The sequence below is a fragment of the Equus caballus genome, chromosome 27 (assembly GCF_041296265.1).
Source record: "Equus caballus isolate H_3958 breed thoroughbred chromosome 27, TB-T2T, whole genome shotgun sequence".
Taxonomy (NCBI): Eukaryota; Metazoa; Chordata; class Mammalia; order Perissodactyla; family Equidae; genus Equus; species Equus caballus.
The window spans coordinates 43,272,188-43,281,435 of record NC_091710.1 but is presented as its reverse complement, the minus strand read 5'-3'; the positions used below and the strand labels follow the sequence as shown (position 1 = coordinate 43,281,435).

Here is a 9,248-nt window from a genome sequence, read left to right as displayed (position 1 = left end):
GGATGGTGCTGCCATTTCTCCTCCCTCCACATGGAAGGTAACCCTATACCCTCCACAGTCTTACTCATTCTCAAGGCTCAGCTCACGGGCACCTCCAGTAGGAGGTCTTCTCCAACCATGCCGTCCTTGCTTGAACTCAGAGCACCCATTGCTTCCATGGTTACAGTCTGCTCTTACTCAGTTTTCTCAAGCCGATCAACATTTTGAAGCAACAAGCAGCAAGGGTTTTCAGGGTTAAATAGAAAGTTTCAGCACTATATAAAAACTTTGAGAAAAAAAATAATCTGAATATCTTGCAAAAGTGTCTTCCATTGGTGCAAGTAGGAAGCTGGTTTCATAACTTCAAGAAACTGGACTTTCCAATATGTCTGGGGAAGTTGCACGTGAAGATGAAGGATTTGCAAAGACATTTCCCCTAGTGTTTAAAAAGAAATGACTGACGGAGAAGACACTCTCAGGATTGTATTTTTAATTTTAATGAAGCAAGTCACTCTCAGAAACAAATGCCCTTATGAACTTTACATTCTCAAGGAGAAAGTGAGCCCAGGTACAAAGCTGTGAAGGATGGACTGACTGATGTAGCTGCAAAGCCAGTGGGGATGAACCCTTCTTATATTTTTATTAGCTTGTTATTGTTTTTATTAGTGCTCTGGGTGTAAGTTCCATAAGTTTTTAATGATCTGCCCCAACCCTACTTTTCCCATAAGCCCAATTATTTTTCATGCTTGATTTTGCAGAAGTAAGGTTTTTTTGGGGGGAGAGGGAGGATCCATATATGGCATTACCGTAGAGACTCCAGTATTTGGCAATTTCTGGCACATTGACCTATGACACTATTTTCTGAACTTTTGTCTCATTTAAGTTCGCTGTTTGTGTTAGTTTCCTGTGGCTGCTGTAACAAATTGCCGCAAGTGGCTTAAAACAACACGAATTTGTTACCTTGCAATCTGAAGATCAGAAGTCCGAGATGGGTCTTCCTGGACTAAAATCAAGGGGTAGGCAGGGCTGTGTTCCTGTCTGCCTTTTCCAGCTTCTAGCGTCTGGTTCCATTTCTTGACACATAGCCAACAGTGGCCGGTCAAGTTCCTCTCATATTGCGGAAGTTGGACTCTCTTGCCTCCCTCTTTCCTTTATAAGGACTCATGTGATTACATTGGGCCCTGCTGGATAATCCAGGATAAGCTCCCCATCTTGGAGCTTTGACTTAATTACATCTTCAAAGCCTCTTTAGTCACGTAAAGTAACATATTCACAGTTTCCATTAAGATGTGGACATTTTAGGGAGGCCTTTATTCTGCTACCAGCCTGTCATTATTTATCTTTCCATGTGTTAGGGCTTTGGCACCACCAGTAGATCGGAAGCTCATTGAGGGGAGGGACTGCTTCTTTGTCTCTTTATTCCCCGTAGCAATTGCCCAATACAGATGCTGAGAGTGTATTTTTAAATTGCCTTTCCTTCCTGACTCTTGATTTGAATAACACCCAGGTGTACTTCCAGATATGGATTGTGTTGATCCAACCACTGAATCTTGCCTTCTTGCTAGGCACTGGAGATACAAAGATGATTAAATATCGCCCCAACCTTCAATAAATTTGCCTGGAAAAATTTTTAAGTCAGCATCCAGGGTGTAGGCTCTTTAAAATACGAGTAACACACACAACTAAAGATTAAAATGTGTGATGCTGAATCAAGGGCAGTTTTACAGAGCAAGGAGAGAGATGGAATGAATGAAGAAGAAAACCAGGAAGAAAGAGAGTCAAGTGGGTCTATTCTCTTTATGTTTTGAATAAGGTCATGGGAAAAATCAAAGCTGTAGGGCGGGGCCGAGATAAAGTACACAAAGATGTAATAGTGTGAAAATGAGAACCCAAGAGATAGCAAAGTACATTTATGCCTAAGTACATCCAAAAGAGCAAAGGAGTGCTCACCTGATTTAAAGTGATACTAATAAGATTTTTAAATGTAGAGGGACTACTGAGGGGAGGGGGATGGCAGGAGGCACTGAGAGAAGCAGCTTTTCTGGTCCTTCGCTTTGTCAGTCAAATGCTCAAACAAATTCGGCCTCCATCTACATTTCGAGCTTGCCTCCTTCCCCCCCAAGCCCCTCTCCAATCCCGTAGGTTCAAGGCTGTGGTCACATTTTCCCATACTTTCTTACCCCCGTGTATTAAAACGCAGTCTCCTCTGCCTAATTTAGTTCCTGCTTGTCTGTCTCATCTTTCCAGGTTTGGCTAGAATGCAACCAGATTCACCTCCATGAGAAAAGATTTTTCCCCTCCTGGACTTTGTTTGCAAAGTGCAGAGCACTGACCACGTGTGACTTCAAATTCTGCAACATGAATCCCGATTATATTTTCCGATTATATTTTCCAATTATATTTTCCAAAGATGAAGAGATCACAACATCTCCCATCCAGGCTCTTCTAGAACCTTGCCACTAACCCCTTAAGACATGGAGTCTAATTCTCCTTCCCTTGAATCTGTGACTTGACTGCCACCAATAGAATGCAGTGGAAGTGATGCTGCACGACTTCAGGTCATAAAAGGCCGTGGAGCTTCTGTGTTGCCTCCTGAAGCACTTGCACTGGGAACTCCGAGCTTCCATGTTAGAAGTCCGATTACCCTGAGGTCGCCATGCTGCGAGGAAGCCACACCACAAGGAGAGGCCCTGGATGGGTGCTCTAGTCAATGGTGCTCACGTTCAAGTGCTCCCAGGCCAGGCACCAGGCATGTGAGTGAAGGAGCCTTCAGATGATTTTATCACCCAACTGCTGTGTCGCTCCCAGCTATCCAGGCACGAGATATCATGGAACAGTGGCAAGCCACTCCTGCCGTCTCTATTCCAAATCCACAGAACCTATGAGCATAATCAGATGGTTGTTTTAAACCACTAAATTTTGGGGGTAATGTCTTATACAACAACAGTAACCGGGACACCAGGTATGAGCAGTATTCATATTTTCACTGAATCGACTGTTTGGGAATGTTCCTGAATCAGAGTTATGATTATAGCCGTTACGTTAGTACGTAGACTAACCCCCAGGAAAACTAGAGGACAATTAGTGGCATCTCCAGAATCTCAGATACAGTGCTGGATGAGAGAAAAACATGACAAACATCAATTCTAAGACACTTGTTTTACTTGAAGCAAGAAAAAAATACTTTCGGGGAGTAGATCACTTTTCTAGAAGAGAAAAGTGAGCAGAATTTGGGTGTCTAGAGACCACTGAAAATATGCACAACACCCCCTGCCAGGATCCCCCGGGGTGAACTGCCCTCCCGGTGCAAGGCAGACCACCACCCAGCTTAGGCCGGAGCAGCTCCTGCAGGAGGAAAGTGACGAAGGAAGCTTGTCTGACAGGTTAGGGATTTGCAGGCAGTCCTGGGAAAAGCCCTTTCTGTTGCTTCTTGTAAATGTCTTTTTTATGCTGCATTGTTTCGTGGGTAAGACACACACATGTACACACACACTGCACAGCTGACGGTGGACAGCACTTCCCAGAGACTGGATAAAGTAATTGTTGCCGGGAAAAGAAGGGAAGGGCATGCTTCTGGTGAGTTTTGCCTTATGTGGCTGAAATGTGAGGGACTTGGCGAACTTCCCAGTGCGAGAAGTCTATGGGCCAGGCTGATAAAGGTCAGGAGAGGAATGCCCACCAAAGCTACAGAAGTGAAAGACAGCCGTCTCACCCAGGACGCTTCCTTATGTGGGAGAGGGTTGAAATGAAAGACAAAACCCAGGAGATGTTGTGATATTACCTTGACAGTTAAGCAGTCATTTATCAATCTTGTTAAGACGTTTAGGAATCCAACTGATTATTATTCGGACTATATTTTTCCTTTGCTTTAAGACATCTGAACAATTTTGCACAAATCAGGATGGGAATATAAAGTCCTTGGATTTTCTTCCCTGATTAAATTAATTCATCAGTAAATAATTACTGAGCAGGAACTCCAAAAATGTTCATTTGGATAAAGAAATTCCAAGAAACAACCTTTTTATTTATTTTTTTTTGAGGAAGATTAGCCCTGAGCTAACATCTGCTGCCAATCCTCCTTTTTTTGCTGAGGAAGACTGGCCCTGAGCTAACATCTGTGCCCATCTTCCTCCACTTTACATGTGGGATGCCTACCACAGCATGGTTTACCAAGCAGTGCCATGTCCACACCCGGGATCCGAACTGGCAAACCCCGGGCCGCCGAAGCGGAACGTGCGCACTTAACTGCTGTGCTGCTGGGCAGGCCCAGAAACAACCTTTAAAAGTCTGTAGTAAATGGGGGCCAGCCCCATGGCCAATGGGTTAAAGTTCCACACACATCACTTTGGCAACCCAGGTTTACAGGTTCAGATCCCGGGCGTGGACCTACTCCACTCACCAGCCATGCTGTGGAGGTGGCTCCCATGAGAAAAAATAGAGGAGGATTGGCACAGAAGTTAGCTCAGGGCTAAGCTTCCTCAAGCAAAAAAAGAGGAGGATTGGCATCAGATGTTAGCTCAGAGCGATCTTCCTCAGAAAAAAAAAATAATCTGTAGTAAATGGATGTTTCCTTCTGTCTTAGCTGGGGCTTATCATGCATTATAATCTACTCAACATTCAAGGCTCTAGACTTAAATTTTAAATATCAAGCTTCCTTCTTCTTGTCCTGAAGGTTGTAAATATGTGCTGAATGTCAATTTAAGTTATGTTGGTCTCACTTAGTGTGATCACCTGCCAGACACCCCCAATTATCTGCTCGCTACACTGCCAAATCTCCAGCTTACCTGGGCTGACATTTGGGGGAAAGTCAGTTACAGATCATCTTGCATTAATTAAGATGGTACTAGCTATTATATATTCATATGAAATACAAAATTTAATTTATGAAATTTATTTCCCACTCATGTAATGTCTGATTAACACAAGGCAAGGAAAGGCAGAGCTCCACTCTACACCGTCTACAGTGGAGACCCCACTGAAAGAGAATGCCATCCTCAGTGCGTGACTTGCATGCTGCCCGTGGCATTTGACATCCAGCCAACATACAGGATAGAAAGAGCAAAGGATCACGCACAAGGTTTTTATAGGTCAAGCCTGGAAGTGTTTATATCAATTTTGCCCACATTCTGATAGCCAGAACCCAATCACATGGCCCAAATTAGATGCAAATGTTTCTGGGGAATGTCATCCCTGGCTGAGTATCCACTTTCCAGCAACACAGAAGGGAGCATAGTCCTTTGGTGAACAACCAACCCTTCTCCTTTACACATCTCATTTACACTATGGATTCTATCCATCCCCAAGCCAGTGGGATAGTGCCATAGATTATCAGATCAAGCCCAGTCCCACTAGATCCAGAAGACTCATGCTTTGCTGTCTTGGTCTGTATTACATTTGGTTGGGAGCGGTGCTATGGAGCTGGGAGATGGTCCTTCCCATGAGAAAGTGGGACAGATGGATGACATTATGCTGGCCCAGCTCACACTCAAAGCACAGTATTGCCACGGCCCTTCAAGTTGCCAGTGTTCATCCACCCAAGGAGCTCTACCACATGTGGGAGGGCCTTGTGAAAGAGGAGAGTGTTCCTCAGGTCCTCAGTGATAGATGGACACATTAGCATGGTCAGTGCCCCCAGGCCAACCAGGCATCAAGAAGGTTGCTATGGCACTAGGCCCTGGCCAGAATTTCACTTAGTAATAAATTCTAGCTGTCGTTATTCTTCTGTGAGCACCTACTAATGATGTAATGCCCAGGGCAAACAGGCCTGTGTAGAGACCCGTTCATTTGCATAACAAATTGGCCTGGTTTGTGGCCCCATCACCCTTCTTCTATGTAGGCCTAGATTATTTTTAAGCAACGGCAATATAGACCATCATTTATTGTTATCCCATTCTACCAGGCACTGTGCAAAGTACAGTAGAACTTTTTATCTATAATAGTAACTACTGCTCTGCAAGGTAGACATTATTGTTTTCATTTTAAAATGAGGTACATCAGCAAGGTGAAGCAGCTCTTTCAAAGTAAAGGATGAGTGGCGGAGCCAAGAGTCAAGTCTAGACCTACGTAACTCTAAAATCTGTTCTCCCTCCGCCATGCCATACTGTGAGTACCAGGAGCTCCCCACCATCGCTCCTTGGGGTGCTTCCCACGACCTTCTAAGAGCAAATGCTTAGCACATACAAGGCAAACACCAACCCGTTTATCCCTCCCTGGCAAGACTCACTCAAGTAAGTCTTCTCAGACTGTTCAGGGCCAGCCTGGCATCTTCACTTTCATAGAATAACCCCCACGTGAAGGAAGTTTGAAGAGAATGTATTCACTGAAAAGTGAGTGTTCATTCTACATAACTGTGCATAACAATTACATACAATCTGTGGCCACATACACTCCTCTTCAGTCATGCAAAAGGTAAGCTGCAGAGACACAACACTTGTTTTGGATTATTGTAAGTGTTCTTGTCATCATCGTACAAGGCCCACTTCCCTTCCCTTCACGTATCTGCTTCTTCACAGTTCATAGTGAGGTATGCCTCCTCTGTCTCCAGAGATGTTACAACATTGATTCAGAAAGTGACCAACTGGTCACCCAGACAGCCTTTTTGCTAAGCCACAGAACATCTTAAAAGATAGTTACTAAAGGCAAGAACCCATATCTTGATAGCGCCTTCTCCAGTGGAACACCTTGTGTGCATCTTTGGCAACTTTAAGCAAGGCAGAGCATTTTGGTGTTGGAGATTGCAGCAAAGAAAAGAACATTGCACATTGCCTTAGTGCCACTCTTAAAATAATGACTTCATTTATGGGAATACTTACGATTGTGAGGACTTCATTTATGGGAATACTTACGATTGTGAGGCACTATGCTGGAGACTCGCCACACATTGTCTTATTTGATCCTCACAATGATCCTCCCGAGACTATATGATTATTTCCACTTTACAGAAGAGAAGGAAAACAAACTAAGAGTCAGATTAAGTAAGTACATCACAAATGGCAGCAGAAGGGCTTGAGCCCAGGTTTGTCTGACTGTCTCTAAAGCCCATGTTCTTTTCTCTGTACCAGCCCACCTAGACATCCCAGAGCTGTCTGCAAAGAATGCTGGCCGGAAATCCAGGCATGAAGTGGGAAGCTTGTCCAGTGCTGCATGGCAATGTCGTTGTGTAACTGCAAGAAAAGGAACACAGTGTTCCCGAAATTGCACAAGGAATGTAAACAAGACGAATGGAATCTCTCAGAATTGGTGCTAATCTCTTGCAGGAGATGGATTTCAGAAAAAGCTTTTGTGTAGCCCATGACTAGAGAGCTTGGCCCCAAAATACTAAAAGAAAGCAGTGAAAGCAATGACTGTGTTTTGCAAGTGTGTATGCATTTAAGGTAGTTTATTTCTTCCTAAGCAAATGGTTTCTTTGCTTATATCAGATCTCAAATGCTTGCTGAGCTATTTAAGAATTCCAAGGAAGACTGGAATTAGCTTTTATAAGGAAAATTCCAAAGCTGACATTTGTTGATGAAAGTAATTTCACGAGGGTTGATAGAACCATCTTGGACTTCACAGTAAATCCCAATGCCATCTATTTAATATCTGTAACCACTTACAGGGACAGTAGTGGGATGGAGTTATATGAAGTGCCCAGTCAGCATGTGTCTTCACACACAACAAATAAATAACCAAGGTCATGAACTCCCTAGGTATGCTTCAATTGCTTCAAATGCTCACTGTAAAAATACGTACATGTTTTATCTGTAACTGAGGCTTCAGGAATTTACAGGTACAAATGAGTTCATAAAATGTACCATTTATTGAGTGTGTTAGGTCCTACACATATTATCTTATTTAATCCTGACAACACCTTGTGAGTTTGTGGGGGAAAAGAGTCTCGTGTCCATGAGCATGTTTCCACGTGCTACAGATGTGGAAACTGAAATTCAGAGAGATTAAGTGATCGTCCCCACAACTCAGAGGTAGTAAGTGGCTGAGTCCAGATTCAAACCCAGATGCAAATCCAGGTCTCTTGGCTTCCAAAGACAGGCTCTTGATCCCCTCTTTGAATAACAGACTTGAAGTTTTCTAGCAAAATTGTACAACTGCTCATCTGAGATACTATAGGACCTCCACATCACTTGGAAGTTCCTATTCCTCCGAAGCATCTTAGGAATCTGTGGGAGTAGCAAAAGATGATTTTTATAAGTCCTTGGAGATTGCTTGGGTTTTTTTTACACACATGGCCCTTTCGTACTCCCTGTTGTTTACATGCCAAAGTCCCCTGAGTCTACTATCCGCGATGTGAAGCGATGCATAATTTCATGGATCCAAAAGTCACTTATTTTGAGCTCCAAGAATTTTCCTGTAATTTCCCATATATTGTGGTTCTTAGCTTTTATTATTGAATCCCTTCACACCTTTTGTGATGTGGAAGCTTTCAGCTTTCCAGACTTAAAGATACGACTCTAAAAATGTAAAAACATCAGTCCTCAATTTGAAGATCCTCCATCCACTTGATCACGCTAGTTTCCTTCTCTGTTTCTCTAACTTCATTGGGGCCATCCAGCGGCATTTCCAGAGTAAGTTCTCGTTGATTTTATGTGGGGTCATACTATCCCTTTGCTGTTTTCTTTGCCCTTCCCAATGAGACTCACAAGCCTTGATTCATTCCAGTGCACACCATGAGGATGTAAAAAGAATCACAGGGGAAATTCTCTTAGATGCCAGGGCTGAGCCTCTTGGCCTCTTTGAGCCTCAGCCTCATTCATCTAACCTTATACTGGCTGGGGCTAAGGTAAGCCAGCATCATTTTGCCCATTCTTGGGATCTTGGAGGGTCTTTTTGCAGTAACGTCATCCTTCACTTCCTGAAAGATTTTGATGATTCTATAGACCTTCAATTCCTGAAAGACTTTGATGACACCATGGACAAGACCACCATGGATGATACTAGAGACTTAGAAAATTCACTATACAATGCTGTTCCCTAGTTATTTCTGAACATGTTCAATAAAACAAGCTTCTGGTGTTCCCAATTCCTAAGGGACCACATTGTCAATATTTTTTTCATGGATCCATGGAATGGTTTAAAGACAGGAAGGAAATGTCACCTCCCTTGTTCCAACATCCAAGATAACTGTTGTCTTAACAAGCTTCTTTAGAGTCTAAGCATTCATTGCCAGTCCCCTTCCCCCAACTAGAGAATCAATGAGGCATGAATCCCTTTCCAAAGAGTATGAACTCCCTTTACATTACAACTCATTCATGCTACAACTCAAACACGTCATT

The 9,248-nt window shown here is 43.3% G+C and overlaps 1 long non-coding RNA gene across 1 annotated transcript; it reads right to left on the bottom strand.

The window, feature by feature from the left end:
- Nucleotides 1-454: 454 nt before the first annotated feature.
- On the bottom strand, nucleotides 455-7,047 carry LOC111770924 (uncharacterized). Its single transcript, XR_011433325.1, has 2 exons — nucleotides 6,825-7,047; nucleotides 455-2,858 (listed from the first exon to the last, which is right to left on the bottom strand). It is a non-coding gene; the product is annotated as an uncharacterized lncRNA (long non-coding RNA).
- Nucleotides 7,048-9,248: the final 2,201 nt, after the last annotated feature.